The sequence below is a fragment of the Taudactylus pleione genome, unplaced genomic scaffold (assembly GCF_031769625.1).
Source record: "Taudactylus pleione unplaced genomic scaffold, aTauple2 ptg000106l, whole genome shotgun sequence".
Taxonomy (NCBI): Eukaryota; Metazoa; Chordata; class Amphibia; order Anura; family Myobatrachidae; genus Taudactylus; species Taudactylus pleione.
This window is the reverse complement of record NW_028284508.1, coordinates 283278-303008: the sequence shown is the minus strand read 5'-3', so window position 1 is coordinate 303008 and position 19731 is coordinate 283278. Positions and strand designations below refer to the sequence as shown.

General features: G+C 42.7%; 1 pseudogene; it reads right to left on the bottom strand.

The window, feature by feature from the left end:
- The window catches only part of LOC148525494 (solute carrier family 12 member 3-like), a 137097-nt pseudogene extending 117995 nt beyond the window's left edge, over positions 1-19102 (bottom strand).
- Between the last annotated feature and the right edge of the window lie 629 nt (positions 19103-19731).

The window sequence follows — 19731 nt, the reverse complement described above, 5'->3', positions numbered from 1 at the left end:
TGTTTATTTTAGATAAGTTTTAGTTGCGATAAGTATATCAACCATTAGGGCATTTAATAACATTATAACACTAGGTGGGGCATAACTAAATTTAATGTAAAAGTGAGTTATACTGCATTAAAGTAATGAGGAAAATAGGATTTTTACTTATCATTTGTGCTCTTCTATCTGTTGCCTGTAGGTCAGGAGCAATAAACAGGCTAGTCCTATAGAATCCCCTTTCCATGTAAACATAATGAGTGAAGTACACTGGATGAGCACCGCAGGCTATCTTGGTTTTGCACCAGAGATTGTCACTCATAACACATCAAGGTGCAGCACTACTTTCCACTCTCAGAAAACCTCCGCCAACTAGTAGTGTGCACAAGTGAGCGGTGATAGGGAAACATATGAAGCTACCACTTAAAAATGATATCTTGCATTAAATGAAACTTCAGTCTTTCTACTAAAATACAGTTTCATTTCATCTCAATTATGACTTAAAGTAATTATCAAAGTGATGGGGCACCTGGACTTTTTTTTTATTCTGTCTTTTTTTTCCCCTCATTACAAAGCTTGTTATAATAAATAATCAGAGCACCAAGAAATGTATTTCTACTATAGCACATCAATGTCCAAAATGGGAGCCATTACAAGTATAATACTGCCAGCTCCAAGATTCTGCACAGTTTTTGAAATACTGGTATTTATCGCCAAAACCCCCGCTGGCAGCAATTGCATCCTGCAATATTTAGTCATTCTTACTAGAAAATGAATCAAGCGAAGCCATGTTAGCGAGTTAGTTAGATGGGCTGCAAGTTTTAGACCTTGAACTTAGCCACTTGAGGACATCTATTTCTCATTTAAGCCACTCTAGTGTTGCTCTGGCGGTGAGCTTTGGAATTTTGTCGAAAGGTGGACCTTCTCCCAAGTTTAAGATTTATTTACTGAAAGTAGCAGATTGTTTTGTTATATCATTTTTTATTTTCTTTTGATGTAATTTAATGGAGAGCTGGGAGTTAACAGCTTTGCATTTATAAATTACACCTCCTCCGGGTCAAACCAAAAATAAGCCTCAATATTTTCAAGACTGGCTCAAAGAAAAAAAGATTTTTGAACTTGGGCAGTTTGGAGGAATTGCGATCTGGCTCAAATAGTTTGAACAGCTCCACCAGAGACAATAGGATTGTATCCCCAATGTGCAGGGTTATTCCATTGGGAATCCGTATCTCAATGGCAGATTTCAAAATTATTTCATGGTATTATGGACCTGTTTCAAAGATCTGAGATTCGCTTCATCACTAGTGGACCAGGCTGGGCTATTGTAATGTAGGTCCAAAACAACAACAAAAAAACAACATTAAATAAGAATAAGATGAGTTCTGTGAATCCATACTCAAGGTCCAAACATGCGCATCTACCTGTAAGACACATTAAAATGCCACATACTGTTGCTCTGTGCCAGTGCTCTGCTAGGGGAAATGAACAGATGCCAGCCTAGTGAGTAGCACTGACATTAGCAGAGGTTCTTGTTGAGTGGTTCTGTACTATTCGAGACAGGGTGTGGAGCAAGTCATCAAGGATCTTGATATGGTTAGGTTCCATAGAATATGGTTATGGACCATTATATGGTAATGCCAGATAGTGTTGCCAGTAGGTCAACAGCAAATGTCAGGCTGTTTTCCAGAGAACTCAACGTGTTTATTCATACTCAGCACAAACCTAAAGTTGTTGACCAAAAATAGTAATAAAACATCCAAGGTCAGTCCCTACTGATCAATGTGGTACAAAATCTGTAGGTGAAGGCAGGCCCGAAGCAGAGGTGGACAACAGGCCACAATAGTCCAACAATCAAAAAAAAAGTAAAAGGACCTACGCTGAGTGTCTCAGAGCAGCAACATGCTTAGATCTGATGCCTATAACAGGGACCTAACTGAAGGCAGGCCTAGACTTACAGTATGTCGATGTTGATGCAATTAAGGCACACAGCACATCAGGATGTGCTGATGCTTTTGTATCTGGTCATGTGCAAAGATAATTATAAAAAGCAGACAATGCTATTTGCACAGTCAAGAAAAATCCATCCAAGTAAGAACATTCACTATTATATGCATTTGTCTGAGGCCAAATTGGAAAGAATAGTTTGTGTTTATTACTGGTCTCAGATAAATAAATACGGGAATAATGTTAAATAAGATCCTAATTTTCTCTTAAGGGCTTTTTCCCTGGAAGACAAGTGAGACAGTGGTGATGTCCCACAGACTCCTATTGTGATTTGAAAAAAATGACTCCAGAGGAATTACAGAAAGCAGAAATCTTCCAGAGAACAAGATGTGCACCTTATAGAATGCGTGAATGTATTTAGAAAGAACCAGGCTATAGAGCTGTTCTACTGAGGCCCCATGCTTCATTACCCAGGATGGGTCTACTGCCCTCGTGGATTGGGCTATAATCCATCACAAAATGGACTAAGATGCCACCCTACCTTTCTTTGTTCCTTACAGTGGTGAAAATACTAAGTTCTATCAAAGATAAATGTAGAGCACCCTAAAGGCTCCCAAATAGTAAAGTTTAACTTAGAATAGAGAAGAAAAAAAAGAGGGTAAAATTATTAACACAAAATCAAAAACCACCATTATCAGATAACAGGATAAGTGCATATTGAGGCAAGGCAGGAAACAATAGGAAAAGCATGTCAAGCTCGGACTTCCAGGAGTGAAACTAAATTATTTTGCGGGTACAATGCAAAGGGAGGAAAAGGAACTTTAGTGAGCTGAGAGTCAGTCCCCACTTTATCTTGGAGGAAAGCCAACATAAAATACAGAAAACATGAACTGGAAATTATCTGGGCACACATACATAATATGATAAAAACAGCCCAGGCCCCCATGTCATGCTTTGAAAAGATGGGTTTCCATGTCTTTAGCAAGACTTTTGAGGTGCAGAATCAATTAAAAAAAAAAAATCAGTGGAGAGTTAAAAAAAATTCACACTGATCTCCCAGTGAGCCACAGTGGCACCTATTCTGAGAGCCTGGGGAGCTTGGCACCAAGCAAAGTAGAAGTGGCTGGAGGGTGTAAAGGGCTAGATGTAGGGTCTGCCATTATGGTGATATTGATGGAAAGATGTCAATCCCTGAAGAATTGCACTGAGTTCCAGCAAATGTTATACATAGACCATGTTGAGTGTAGTATCAAAAAAAAAAAAAAAATCATTCATTCCCCTCAGGTGATCCTTCCAGGGAAGGATTGACATGGGTCATCAACTTCTCTGGTAAGATAAATCTAAACATCATTTGAGGGAGATTCTCGCTTTGGGAGAGGGCAATATAATGCACCAGCTAAATATGCTCCTGAGAATACTTGCTGGCTGAAGATGAATATATAAAATATAAAACTGAGATAAGGCAATGCTCTGCTGATTGCAGACTGCACAGGATAGCATGGCCCTGGAGATGGAAGGGGGGGAAGCTACTATGAATACCAAATTGATCTATACACCCTAAAAGTCGCTATTTAGCTTCATAAGTTGCACAAGAAATAATTGCTTTCCAGACTTTGATTGTGGTTCCAAAGCACAAAAAAGATATTATTCAACAAAAAGCATATAGTTACACGCTGTGATCTAAATACAATTACAGCAAACAAATTATACAATCACAAGGTACAGTCTATACATATGCATAGCTCTGGATCCAGATTTCCAGATCCAGATTTCCCGGCATCAACTATGAAACCTCCGTCAACAGAAAAGATGACTAACTACCAGATCCAAGGTGCTTGCATATAAAGGGAGTATATAAGTGATCCAGTGCGCTCTTCAACAATAAGCTTATGTTAATATTTATGTTAATATTTGACTATTGGTAATCTTTACCCTAGTGCTGCCTCAAATACCTGTGGCTTTCCTGTACCACTTGCTTGGAATAGATAATAGAGATCGTATAGGGCGCAAAATAGAGTGAAGATAATGGTATGTAAAAAGGGATAACAAAAATAATTTATTGATGGTTACATGTATGTTAAAATATGATCCTGGCAGGACAAGGGTTAAAACAAAAAAATTAATATGAAAGTTGATTAAAATGGTGATATTCTATTATCCTAATTAGATCAGGATTGCTATATTAACAATGGTATAGTGTTACCCTAATTGAGTAGATACATCACAATAATGAAAACAAATGGATATTGAAACATATAATAATGCAGCATATATCTTTTATAAAAAATAATAATAAAAAAACAAGTATGTTAAGTGGCGTAGGTATAATAAATAAAATAATAAGTAAAGTCCAAGCTAATAGCAGCAGCTGTATAAAAGATCCAAGAATGTCTTTTAATAATGGATGTCTCATAAATCCTTGCTGTATATAGTCATGTAAAAAGACATGTCAGAGTTCAGTTTCCAAAAAAAGGTTTAAAACGTTGGTCGGTGCATGCACCTCCTACCTCCGTGTCAGTATAGGCAATGTCAGCATTCCTTACTGGTGTGTCGTGTATTGCCTCCTTGCGATTAAATCCCGGTCCCGTTGGAGATGTTAGAGACCCGTCCTGGGTGGGTCCCGTGGGGTAGCAGCCGGAGCGATGGAATCCTTCAGCCGCTGTAGAGGGATGTTACCGGCGGTGTGCGTGCACGTCTGTGTCACCGTCGGCTTCCCTCTTCCGGGTATTGTTCCGTGCAGGGGGCGTGGCCTACGCGTTTCGCCCGTCCAATCAGAATGCGGGCTTCGTCAGGGCTGTGAGTGCATGTCCTTTGTCAGTGATTTCCTTTTGTAGGGCTTTCAGCCCCTCCTATTTTGTTTAACTCATTCGTTGCTCACACTGCAGCAACATAAAGACGGTGGTGTGTTGTGTAACATGAGAAAACCTGGAATGAGTGTGTTACATAATGAGACTAAAAATGTTACATATAGATACATAGTAGGTTATCATACATATATAAAGATGAGAAATGGCACTAAGATCTAATGGGGTAAATTAAAACATAGAAGATTTTTTATTAGGGATAAGCGAAGTTATGAATTATAAACTTCCCTATATGGATGTAGTGAAGTAATATATTTTCTAATTCTAATGTATGTTATTTTTCTTTTAATGGATTCTCTATTAGTTTTTCTGATTCAGATATATATTAATATTTCTTTTAATGGATTCTCTATTAGTTAAATGTTTCTAATTGATTTGGTTCATCCTTTTTCTTCTTGGCGAAGTTGATTTATTGGTGAAGTTGAATTGTGGTTCTTAGGGCCCTTGCATGATGATTATCTTCTAGCATCGTATTTCCACATTTAGGGAGCAAATGACATCATATTGAGGTTGAACTACATAATCTGATGTTCATGTGAGGTCTCCCATCACATTACTTGTCAGGCCCTACCCTGTTTAGCTTCCAAGTTCGGAAGTGGTTGGGCGGTGACAGGGTGGTATGTAAGTAGTGACCTCTAATGTGTCCCTTATCTCCCAGATTGGAAATTCCCGTACTAGTGATGCTCTTAGATACTACTTGGGGCCCTCTTGTCTTAGTCTTTAAGGAAATATGTAAATTCAAAATCGATATTCAGTCCTCTTGGTTTGAGCGTCTTGAGTTCATGAATCCATTTTGATTCTTCTTGCGACATTAACTTTATATAATCCCCTCCCCTCCAGGGTTTGTTTATTTTTTTAATAGCATGAAAGTGAAGTGTGCTTGGGTCCCCATTATGAACATTTTTATAATGATTGGAGACACTATGGGCCTCGAATTTCTTCTCGATGTTGTTAATATGTTCCTTAATCCTTATATTGAGATTCCTTTTAGTGCGGCCTACATATTGTAGGCCGCAAGGGCAAGTCAGAAGATAAATCACCCCTTGGGTGTCACAAGTCATGGTTTCTTTAATCTTATAGTGCTTTTCCGTGATATTTGATGTAAACTCACACACTGATGAAGTCTGTTTTTTTCCGGTCGTTTTACATGCTTTGCATCTGTTACAGTAGTAAAATCCTGGATTCCTTTTTTCCATCCAGGTGTTCCTAATACTTTTATTTTCTTTTATTGGATTTAAATAACTTGTGGTTATTCTCTGTTTTAAATTTGGTGCTCTTCTATACACGAATTGAGGTTTCTTCTGTAAGGGATCTTTCAGGATGTCATCTTTTAGAAGGATATGCCAGTGTCTACGAATGATTTTTTCTATATCTTTAAATTGACTGTTAAATTGCGTGATGAAGGGTCCTTTTTCTTCCTTTCTTTTTGGTTTGTATTTAAGGAGAGTTGTTCTTTCTGTTGTTTTAGCTTCCAGGAGTGCTGTTTCTAGGAGTTCCGGATCGTAATGTTGATTAATAAATTTCTTTTTCAAAAGATCTGTCTGTTCTTCGAATACTTCCATTTTTGAGCAATTGCATCGTATTCTTTTGAACTGGCCTCCTGGGATACTTCTAATCCAATTCCTATGATGATTGCTTGTTGGGGGAATGAATTTGTGCATATCCACTGGTTTAGTAAAAGTCTTGGTTTGTATTGTGTCGTGTTCTATATAAATGGTCAAATCTAGAGTCAAGTGAGCTATTGCTCCAAGTCGATGTAAACTCTAGATTGATATTATTTTCGTTGATATACTTACTGAACATTTGCAGTTCTTCCAAACCCCCTTTCCAGATCATAAAGACATCATCTATATATCGTTGCCAAACCAATATGTATTGATTGAAAGGGTTATTGTGCCATATGGTATCATTCTCCCACTTTGCCATGAACAGGTTCGCGTAGCTAGGGGCAAATTTTGTCCCCATAGCTGTGCCGCGAACCTGTCTGTAGTGGGAGCCGTTGAACCAAAAATGGTTGTGTGTTAGTATGAATGTTATACTTTCTATCACAAACTTGATCTTTTCTTCTGGAATTCCCAGTTCAAGTTCCATTATTGATTTTATGGCATCCACACCTTGTTGGTGGTCAATGCAAGTATAGAGAGGTAGGAGGTGCATGCACCGACCAACGTTTTAAACCTTTTTTTGGAAACTGAACTCTGACATGTCTTTTTACATGACTATATACAGCAAGGATTTATGAGACATCCATTATTAAAAGACATTCTTGGATCTTTTATACAGCTGCTGCTATTAGCTTGGACTTTACTTATTTTATTTATTATACCTACGCCACTTAACATACTTGTTTTTTTATTATTATTTTTTATAAAAGATATATGCTGCATTATTATATGTTTCAATATCCATTTGTTTTCACTGCTTGCATATAAACCCTTGCAGAGATAGGCAATACAATAGAACAAGTTGGCATAATCCCATTGGTTCTTCTTCCTGGTTCTTCTGTTACGATGCAGTTCATAGGTCAGTTTGTATTGTAATAGTTCAGCCTCCAAAAGCTCTTTGTGCCCGTTTTCCCGCCAAAGAACAAGTCTACACTGGCTAATAAATATTACATTACAGAGTACATTTCAATGCCTATCTCTCTATGATCCATAGTTCACAGACGCATGTTGCGATTTCCTTGACGATAGAACCGGAAGTCTGCAAATAAACAGTGGTGTAGAATAGCACCAAACACGGTCACCTTACATCTTCAATAGTCAATTCATAACATAATTAATAATGAATATAACCTTGAATATTAACCTTAATGCTAGGGAACCCTAAACTCCCTATGGTTGATATGCGCACTAGACCTTACCGACTTAACACAACTAAAACTTACCAAAAATAAACACACGGACAACAGGAGTTGGATTTAAATTAAAGGTCAAATTTATTTGACATCAGATTATTAATAATTAATAATATTAAATTTGGGTTATCAAATTAGATAATTGCCAATTTAAATTAATTGTGAGCTTAAAGTTAGTATGGTGGCGGACCACAAAGAACGGGCACTCCCGCAAGACACATGCAGACCAAACACATCACTCGGTGTTCAACTCTCCCCAAAAAGCACGCCCAGACGAGCTGTGTCACTCCCGGAAGGGACGGGTTGTCACAAGCCGTGGCAGCGCGGCTTGTTTCCCACCAGCTCGGGACCTACACTGACTCAGAATCCGGTTCCGCTGATTACCAAGCACCAGGGATGCTGCAGAGAGTGACTCATACTCCATATGCTGCTGATTGGCTGCTCTTCCTATATTGTAGCTTCCAGATTCATTCCCCCTCGCCGGTTATAGAGTTTCCTCCTACAGCTCGGGCTGGTTGTTCCAGCTATCCTCCGTGATTGTCTACACTTCAGCCGCTGCTTCTATTTACCACTCTCCGTCTCCCTTCCAGGCTTCCGCAGGTAGCTCAATTATTCAAGACTGTTGTTCCACTCTGCTCTGAATGCTGTTAGCTTGCTGTCTGTTTTCACCATCCACATGCTGTGCTCGGTGTATGCAGGCCCAAGCCTTTGGGTCCGTGCTTCCTCTGTATAATCAGCAGCTACAGCTTTCTCAGCTCTACTGTGTGTAATCAAACTGTACATTTACACCTGAACTATTCACCATCCACATGCTGTGCTCAGTGTATGCAGGCCCAAGCCTTTGGGTCCGTGCTTCCTCTGTATAATCAGCAGCTACAGCTTTCTCAGCCCTACTGTGTGTAATCAAACTGTACATTTACACCTGAACTATTCACCATCCACATGCTGTGTTCAGTGTATGCAGGCCCAAGCCTTTTGGTCTGTGCTTCCTCTGTATAATCAGCAGCTACAGCTTTCTCAGCCCTACTGTGTGTAATCAAACTGTACATTTACACCTGAACTATTTTCAGCCTGTGTTATCCTTCCCTCCTGGCAGGCAACTCATCTAGCCAAGAAATCCTGCCCTCCTTGCAGGCAACTCATCTAACCAAGTTATCCTGCCTTATCTGGTGAGACACTTTTCCATAACACGGGTTTGGCCTATCATTGAACCAGGAGAGCGCACCCATCTAATTTTTTATAACTAAAAGCACACTACCGTTCTTTCCGCCAAAGTGAGGCAACTCAAAGCCGCAGCCCGCCAACCAAACAAACTAAAGCCAAACTACACAATCACCTTAAACGCCTCCACAAAACAGAAGCAAAACTGCCCTACAAAAAGGTCTCCATCAGACCCAACAAATGCACGTATTGGACCACGAGTGCATGATAAACCAACAACTCCGCCATCATGTCCATCCAAGTGCACGATCAGTGCATGATGAACCAAAAACTCTGCCATCATGTTCATCCAAGTGCATGATCAACACCTTTAGTCCAACTAAACATTTGCACCGTATACCTCAGACGCCCCTTCAATTCACGCCACAGTATTCCTCTACCCATCCACAAACAATACAACATAAAACAACAATAATAATGTTAGTGACAAACACAAGCATGCTAACCAGGCTGGAGGTAAAAACAAAACCTACTAGGATCTTTTCTACTTATCTGGGGAACTATTTGTTGCCTCCGTAGGAAAAATAAAAATCCCTCCAAACCCCTGAAAACGAGTAGTCTAAACCCCTGGTTAGCATGCCGAAGAAGCGCTAGCAAGCACCCTGCCCAAACTCACATAAAGATGCCATGCTCCGGATTTCCACTTACCCAGAGCCTGAATCTCAGACGTTGGAAAACCGGATGTGTCAGCAGACGCCGCAGACCCATTTCAGAACAAATGAGTGCCATATTCGTGTGAAGGGAGACAGAGAGCCGCAATACATCTTTGCAAAAAAATGACCAAATTTGTATTTATTAACTGGAACCCCATCCTGATGCACCAACCATGCTGCTCCACACTCTGGGCGCTGTCGCAATATACATGCGCCAAACACACCGGGCAGGTCATGGCGTCCTGACATTTCTGCAAAGCTAGACAGCGACCCCGCCCAATCTGGTCAGTGCTAAAGTGACGCATCCTGCGCAACAAAGAATCCTCAACGCAAAATACATCCCGCTAAAGCGGTGCAGCCGCCAAAATGCGACATGATATGCCACTGCAAAAGTGTGCTCAGAGCCGTATCTGGGCTTTACAGCTATTTCGTGGCAATAGATCCTATGAATTGTTCCATCTGTGTATTTTCAGTAAATTAATAGGTCTTAAATGTGTAATGCATTATAATATTACTCAAACCAACAGCCATGTACAAGCGCCCTATTTTCTATAGTTGTGAGGTAATGGAACCCGTTGCACTACAGGTGCAGCATCACCAAGCAAAAGCGCCCGGGGAAGAAACACGTGGATTGCTTAGGCGCGCCCGCCGCACACGTTGTGCTAATGGCAGGGCGTAGGTGTGACCCAGTGTTAAGTGACCCCCACCAGTGGCAAACGAAGGATTTCTAGAGAGGGTGGGGGGCGAGGGGTTTCAGCATGCAATCGTTGAAGAAATAATAATTAGCACTTATCAGGCTCTATTGTGTGTCATACTAAATATTTTGGACCAGCAATCTCAATCAACCATTATATGTGTCATACATAGTGAAGTGTGTGTCATAATTCCAGCATATACAGGGCCAGCGATCACAGGAACCCACTATATGCATCATACATAGTGTATTGTGTTTCATAATTCCAGCATATACAGGACCAGTGATCACAGTAACCCATTACATGTGTCATACACAGTGTATTGTGTGTCACAACTCCAGCATGTACAGGACCAGCGACCACAGCTACCCACTACATGTGTCACACACAAGTGTATCGTGTCATATATCCAGCACATACAGGACCAGGGGCCACAGCAACCCACCATGTGCCACACAGTGTACCGCGTGTCACAACCCCAGCACATACAGGTCCAGCGATCACAGTAACCCATTATATGTGTCATACAGTGCATTGTGTGTCAAAGATCCAGCATATACAGGACCAGGGACCACAGTAACCCATTATATGTGTCATACACAGTGTATTGTGTGTCATAGATCCAGCATATACAGGACCAGTGATCACGGTAACCCATTACATGTCTCATACACAGTGTATTGTGTGTCACAACTCCAGCATGTACAGGACCAGCGATCACAGCAACCCACTACATGTCTCATACACAGTGTATTGTGTGCCATATATCCAGCACATAATAAAAACAGGCCCCACTAGAGTCCAGCGCTGCCCGGCCACGCCCTCTCGCCATTTTTGTCCCCAGGGAGATTAAGTAAATGGCAGCTTAAGCCCCGCCCGGTCCGACGAGTACTGCTGCCGCTTAAGCGAGGGAACCACCGCCAGTACACTGACCAGCTTCACCGCCGACCACGCAGCAGATCACCCGGGGCCGCCGGCTGAGTGACAGGGAGGGACACGCCCACAGCAGCCGCGCGGGCCGCGTCCCTCAAAAAACAAGCGGCGAGCGGAGCCTGTCACCGCCGGGTGCCGGGGCAGTCGTAGAGGCCTCCAGCCCCAGCAGCATGGTCCCGGCCTGTGTACCACGTCGCGACTCGGAGTCGCGGCCCCGGGACACATGACCCCGCGCCGCGCTGCCGCCCTCAGGCCCTGCTCAGGGATTAGAAGTGAGCAGGAGGGGCGGTCAGCCGGAGAGCCAGAGCCGCAGCGCAGCGGGCACAGTATATTAATGCCATGTGGGGTAGCACCAAAGAAAGAAAAGGGGAAAAGACAAAGGGATTACAGGACAGAAAGAACTAGAATAGGATCAGGAGATATGTAGAGTAGGATAGCAGGGTGAGGAAACAGAATAGGTGACAGGAAAAGGAAGTATGAAATAAAGACAGCAGAGAATGGAGTCAGTGTAATAAAAGCACAGATCACTTCCCTGACTCCTTCAGCTGGAAATTTCCAGGAACAAAGAGGAGGAGCCTTTGGCTAACAGACCTAATATACCAGCAAGGCCACACCCCCAAGGATCCCTATAGGCTAACACTAATGAATGACACTAAGCAACAAAAGTCTTTACAGATATACTGCTCCCACAGCCACGGGCTTTACACTGGCTCAGTCACATTGCACTTGCCTTACGCTGTCCTTCTATGTAAGTGGGCAACGTGTAATGGTGCGTACACACTGGGCGATTAAAGTGGACGACTGAACGATATCGTTATCGTTCAGTCGTCCACTTTATCGTCCATTTTTAACACAAAAAAGATGAACGATGACGACGACGCGCGTTCCCGCGGGTCGTTCGTCATCCTCGTTCATCGGGCTGACATGCAGGCCAACCTGACGACCTCGTCAGGTTGCTGCATGTCAGGGAATGGGTGAGAGAGCCCGGCGCTGAACGATATCGCTAATGGTATCGTTCAGCGGCTGTGCTCAATGTCATGAACGACATTGAGCACAGCCTGCCGGGGACACACTAGACGATATCGCTCAGGGAGCATATCGTCTAGTGTGTATGCACCTTAAGTGTAAGAAAAGACGCTAGTATGCTTTGTGCATCTATGTGTATGTGGAGTACACCATGGTACGTGCTTTGCAGGAGTGTTCATATATGTTGTAATAAATGTACGTATTTGTATAATGAGGACTTTTAACCTGGGGCAGTGGCAGACGCACAACGCTAATAATCATAACAGAGCCGTACACGGGGTATCGTACAATCGCTACTATGCGTGTTGTGTTTTATGTGTAGAGTGCTTTAATAAACAGCGCAACTGTGCGCTGTTCATCTTGTATATTATATGTATGGTTTTCATGTACATATGGGGTATGGTGGGACTTTAAACAATATGTGGTAGCAATGTAATCGCACAATGCTAATAATAGCATATTAGTATCGCACACAATGGTTTCAGGCTGACGATGCAAGATGGCGTCGTCAGGGGCAACAAAAAATGGCGTCGTGCAGATTATAATTTTACAATTTAGGTATCAGCCAATCATCCTGTTTCGACACTACACACATGCTCAGCAGCTGCTACCCCATCCCCAATATCTACACTCTTGACGCAAAGACCTTCAATAACTTTCTAAAGAATCTGGATGCAAACGTAAAGTAGAGAATCTATACCGTGTCACTGCCCAGTATTGGTGCTCCAGTATGGAGCCTGGGATGATTGTATAGCCAAAGATGTGCTGGAGGAAAAACAATGGAGTGACAAAATGCTATGGCAGCAGTGGATAGAGGATTAAAAGACCAAATGTCCTCCCTGGCATGTATCAGGTGTCAGGAATAGCCTGCTCAAGGAATAGCATAGAAATACAAGACGACAATAGTCAGAAGGTTAGCTCCAAGCACGGCCTGATTCAGAGCCGCTCGTTCATGCAGAGCGATCGCAATTGGACCGATGTTCTGCGTACGCGCACGCTTCGTTCTGCGTGTGCGCGAACTACACACTGCGTTCGCAGCCCTCTTGCTCGCCCAGCAAAGGCAGCCCAGGGAAAGAGTGACAGGAGAGGCCGTTTGTGGGTGGTAACAGGGGCAGGACACTAATAATGGGGGGCTGGAGATGTGAACGCAGGCGTGCCTGAGTGTTTCAACGCCGTTTCAGAGGCGTGCATAATTAACAGGCAGCATCATAGCACACATCACTTGCCATTTTTATTACACTGATTTCCTCGCAATGCTTGCGGTACGGTAAGCAACCGCAAGCACTGCGTTCACATCCGATGGTGCTCGATGTACCAATGTTTTATGACACTTCCTGGAGATGACGTGTGCTGGTGGGCGGCTCTGCCTGTGCGATTGGGCGTACGCTCACACAAAGTGGCTGCTCGCTTAGACATGGTGGGCGTCCTTATGCCTTGGCGAGCGATCGCTTCCCATGGTGTCACTTTGAAAAATTTGCATATGCATCTAGCTAGCATATAATTTTCACTCCCTTTAAGGTCCCCTTTGATAAACTTTTTTGGTTACATTCCCAGGCCATAGCCAGCTTGATTGTCATTTACCTCCATAATTTGTAACAATCAAAGTATATTGGGCATTTTCAAATAGCTGCGTCGGACCTATTAAATTAGCGGGGATTCCGCAGTTGGACTTTACCTTGCAGCTCATGAAGGTGCGAGGTAAAATCCGCCTTAAAAACTCCAAATCGGGCTCGCACGCGGGGAGAAAACCCATTGATTCCGCAGTTTACGTTTATTGAATAGATTTTCCCCGTGCCACGGGATTTTGGCCTGCAATTAGTTGCGGGGTAAACCCTGCGGCTAATTGAATTCCTACCTATGTATAACTTTTGGACCAATTGTACACCGGGTCTCCCCATTCCTGCCCCCGCACTTCTGTTACACTTACTCTGTGTGGCTGGTGTTGCTGGGTTCCCTTCTCTTTCCCGCTCACCCCCGTTTGCTAACTTGTCCTGTCTGTCTGTCATGGCAGTGGTAGCCGCTAAAGGGGGGACAGACCATCTTGTATTATTATATAGATCGTCTCTATCCACTACCAGAGGAATCCTAAAATCCCCAGAGCATCAGACCTGCAATAAATTCCCTATTATCCTTAATGACACCCCTCCTAATAGTTAATTTTCCTGTTCCTGAAATCATTCTTTCATGTACATAGAATATACTTAAACGATGACCGTATATTCCAATGCACTCCACAAATCAGCTTAATGCACTCATCCTAAATGTAAATGAACCACTATAATTAGACACTATCCTTTGTTTTTGATACCCATGGTGACCACAATATGTTTGTGCTGTCAACCAGACACAGGGCCAGATAAAGATTTGTGGGGTCCACTACCAATAAAAATGTCAACATGATATATTGGCAATGTTATTAAATGTATAATATTTGAATAGAGAAAAACAATGAAAAACAATGGTGGTGTTGCGCTAATTGATGGTAAAATTAATATAGGGAATAGTTTAGCATGGCAGAAAGTAAATTCAAGATACCAAGTGAATGTATCAAACAGCAATTTTATATATAAATGGTAAATTCCAAATCCATCAATATTACAATATACAATGTACAGACTAATCTAATACATATTAGAAGCACCCCCTGATTCCTGGTGAATTGCTGCAAAAAAGGTTCACCATAGAAGATCATATATGCATTGATCTAGCTAAAAACATACAGTTCTCACCGGACCATATTCCACATAGAGAGTCCTTGAAACCTCCTTATCCGACCACCGTGTCTTATCATGAGGTGGCGCTCAGTAATCTCCTTATGTTGTTTAGGAGAATGTTGAGACAATAGCCTCCACGCTGGTGGAAAAATAAACTTTTGATCCAACTTGTAGTGTGCGGCAGGTGTAGCTAATGGGATGTACCCCAATTAGCGGACCGATAGATAGAATTTTCCTATGCTTGGATAACCTAAGGCTGTAATGAAGTCAGCCTGTGACCGCCTGTTACCTTTCTCCGTCCTTTTCCAAGCATTCAAACTCAGTCACAGCGTGTTTGGATAGCGCTTATGGCTCACTGTGGAAATAAAGTAATGTCTGGCACCAAGAGAACAATGGTATCACTTTGTAGCAGTCCTACACCTAGCAGTATGGAACAAACTGTAGTTCTCCTAGTTCACACTTCATATTATGCCACACAGAACACCCAGTTCACATTATGCCATATAGTTATGTGTGTGGGGGGCCTTTTGCGACCACCCAGGCTGCTCTGCTATCAATCTAACACTCACTTGACACTACACTGGTAGTATTGCACCAAGCACTACTAAATGATCATGTTATGAGACAAAGCAACATTCTAGCAGGGTATTGATAACACATCATAGGGTATCGGTATAACATTGTTACAATGCCTGTATGTTGTTCACCCCCAACTCTGTCACCATATGACTACCATATATTTGTGTCACTATGCTGAGGTTACAGCAAATGATCATGTGATCTCTGCATCACTCACCATGGTAACTGAAGAAGCCTTTAGCCTTTTTCTCATCCGAGGCAGGAATCACTGTCCCAACCAAATAGTTTATGAAGGAGATCATGATCACTATGAAGAACAGAATCTGAGCCTGAGGAACAGAGACAAAAACCATACAGTAGTTTAACAACACATGGATACAGTAAGAGATAATCATATTTTCACAATAGATTTGTGTCAGGGTCTAACCCTAATGTAGACATCCTGACAATGTTCGACATTCTGATAGTGTCGACAACAAAACTGTCAACATTGTGGAGTCAACATTACGGATGTCGACATTTCCATTGTCGACCTTTTGACAACATCCCCTGTGTAGTTTTATGTACATCTGAACACAGACAATCTTTGTGCTGCTACACTGTTAATGATAACGCAACCAAAAAATTCACTAGTACCAGTGAGATCACTGAAGCAGATGACACACGTGGCCTGAGGGAGGTCACAGGCTCCTTGTGAATGTATTTCTATAATTACTGTATTGGGTCAGACCACAAAATTGCTGGCTCCACTGCAGGTATGTGCAGATGATAGGTAACCTTTAACAATCGAGCAGACGACTTTCCCGGAAGGGCCCCGTCCTGCCTCCAAGGTGGGCGAGGATGTGCTGTGACAGTGCAAAATCTCATATTCATCTGACCTTGCCCACTCGTGTGATGATGCTAACTATGGGCCTCATTCATTAAGGGTCGCAACTGCAACAGTGCTGGCAGTTGGCCGATTGTTGCGTACTGCGCATGCATATGCATCGCAGTGCGTGTACGCGAAGGCACCACTGCGATCGCACTGCGATAATGGAGACCACGCAGAGCCATCGCAGAGTCATTGACAGGCAGTGAGCGTTTGGGGGTGGTGACGTAGGGTGGTCAGAGAAATGCAGGCGTGCCTGACCGCTTGAACTCCATTGCATGGGCGTTCATAACTTAGCCACTGCGATTGCATACTTAGCTTGCGCACTCACTGCGCATGATGAGATTAGCAATTTCTAAGTACGGATGTGAGATAGCGGTAGTGGGAGGCAGTGGTCGTCTCTATGCTGGCAGTGCGACGGCATTGCGATTGCAATCATTAGCATATTTTCACAGTGGGTCTGCTTGTGACTACGGAACTGCGATTGCAATAGCGACCTTTAATGAATCAGGCCCTATGTCATCAAGTCACTAACACCTCTTGTTTTCACACCTAACACATGAGTAACAAAGGGCCATGGAGGTAGTCCGTCCTCTCTATAAATAGTAAACCCAACAGATAATATCATTCTCTCTCCTTTTCTGTGTTGTAGAGTATAAATTGTGTGACCCCCACCCAGCACCCCTGATCATTCCCTACACCCCTGGCTAAGTTGCTTGGTGCAATACATAAATATATCAGGTATTTTTTCATGAACACCTCAACCACTTAGTGGACCAATCAACTATATAATTTGTTACTTTACTTTGTGCCCACGGCCATCGTGCTTTTATCTGTGGCTAGCAGATTATCTCTGTATGTAATGTACAGACTGAGAAACTTTCTTCCTGTATGGTCTACATTGCGGCCCTGACATACTAGTAAGGGTGTGATAGGGTATTGTGTCATTAGCATTACACCCTGGGCTCCATGGGCTCATATAACAATATAAATATTTGGAGATCAGGGTCCCTCACTGAAATTTAATGCTGCTGCGGCCTTCATAGAGATCTGCTTTGGTCTTTTTTCAGTCACCCAGTATTAGTTAGCATGCTTACATCTAATATTGAACAGATATGCTATTTGGAGAAGAAAGCAAATGCTTTCAGGGTCTGGCAAGGCATGCTGGGACTTTCTGTTCCCAAAGCACAGCTTCCGAGACTTTGGGCAGGCTTGGGTGCTGGTGGGGGCGTGGTAACTGGAGAACAGCTTTCACATCTATGGTCTGTGCCGACAGGGAACATGACCACGCTTCCCCGCAACTCCCTGGCCCCTACAGAGTTCTGGGCCCAGGTAATCTGTACCTGCTCCCCCCTCTTGGCGCTACACTGTACACAAGTCTGATTCATAGGCACAGGTTAAACATTTCTGATGTCTTTTTAATAGGATCAACAAAAATATTGATGATACTTACCAATAGGATATTTGCTATTATCAGTCATACTAATGAAAGAAGAATTCTGATTGGCAGTTACTGCTCACAAAAATACGGGGTTAATTTGATCTGAACTGGCAATGAATGTAATAATGGTTTGCACTATGTTTGCTTCACCTGATTTATTGCAGGACACATTTTTACTAATTGGTCATATCTGATACAAAGAATTCAGATTATAGAGACAGTGGACAGCACTGGATTAAATATTCAAATAATGAACATTCAGTACTTTTACTGTACCTTAGCCTACCACTCCATGCCAGCCAGTGAGATTCCTAGCAGGAGAAACACCGTAATGATGCCAATAATTCTGATGTCATTGATTGGATCCACAATGGTTGAGTCGTAGTCCTAAATATGTAAAATTGTCAGTTATTTATTGTAGAACACAGCTGACACTTGAAGGTCACTTATCATAGACACATTGGCTCATCATTGATTCTGCCACAGTACAGCAAAGACGTGATTTTTAAATTTTTTTTTTAAGCAAATGTGGCTCATACAAACCTGCAGAAAAGCACATATGTGCATGTTAGGTGGGGTACCTTTTGTACCTGCCTCAGGGCTGGTGCCAATTCACATTGAAGATGATGACGACTTGTCATAAACCAGGCGTATATGTTGTAGTAGTGGCTGCCGTCACATCACTGGATGTATAAGGCTCTGCGCATATTTGGAAATACACAATTTTTTGTGCTCTTTTGTTTAGTAATACAAGGTCATTTTGCCAAAAACTATTGCCTATCTATTTTAATGGGACTTCTCGTGTATTTTCTTAGCAAATGGAATCCACTATTGAATTAGCAAAATATAATAATAATATAAGAAGAAGAAGAATTATAAGAATAATAAGAATAATAATGAATAAATGTATTTTTTCCCATTGGGAATAAAAGGGGGTAATTCGGGGGCGTGGCTTGGCGGCCATTTGGAGTGGAAGTGAGATCCAGAGGCTCCTGGACAATTTTCCAATTTAGCCTGTTTCCACCTATTCTGCCCGGACTAAGTGACCCCTCAGGGTTTCCCACCAGTGACCAGTACCTGTGGGCTTCCGCGGGTGGCGATTACAGAGCTGGGGGAGGTCTTCTACCTCCTTGCAGGTTGTAGCCGCTTACCGCATCAGGAGCCGGGACCTCATCTGCGCGGCGGCGCATAGTAGCGCCGGAGACTGCTGCCGGTGTTGTGCCTGCTGCCGGGTTCCCTGCTGAGCTTACCCTCTGGTCCTCTCCGAGTCCTGGCCTTCCGGTGCGCCTGGAAGCTGTCCAGATCCGCCGACAAGTGGCGCCCGCCATCTTGGATCTTCCTAGGTGAGGTAGGGGAGCCAGTGAGCATCACAGTGCAGCGGTGAACGCTGATCACTGCTACACACAGAGCAGCTGCAGAATTTTTTCTTTTTAAAAGAAAGATACTAAGCTTTCATCCACAGCTGTCCACCAAAACTACCCCCTCCATCTGCAGGCAGTATTATATAAGCCTGTACAGAATCCGGTGTGCAGGTCTGCTCCCACCACTCAGAGGACAGTTCAGATCTCAAATCTTGGATCCTTCTCCCAGCCTAGATTCACCTTCAGTTACTATTGCCCTGGTCTTCTGTTTGCTGTCAGTGGACTGAACCTGAGACAGATAAAACCCACAGACCTACACAAACTCCTGCTGATTGCTGGGCAGTTACTACACAGAAAATTTCACCTCCCCATATAATATTTATTGGGATCAATCCTTATACCCGTCATATTATACAAAAAGCCTCCATGAGTGTTATACATTGATTCTATGGTCATATATATTATCTGATCCTTTGGCTCCCTCCTGTGGTGTAATTGTGGAGTTTCATATATAGTGATTTGATATCTCTTTTCAACAGTGAAACTTTACACCCATTATATTACACTCCAAGTGTTCTCTATATTAGTTGCATCCA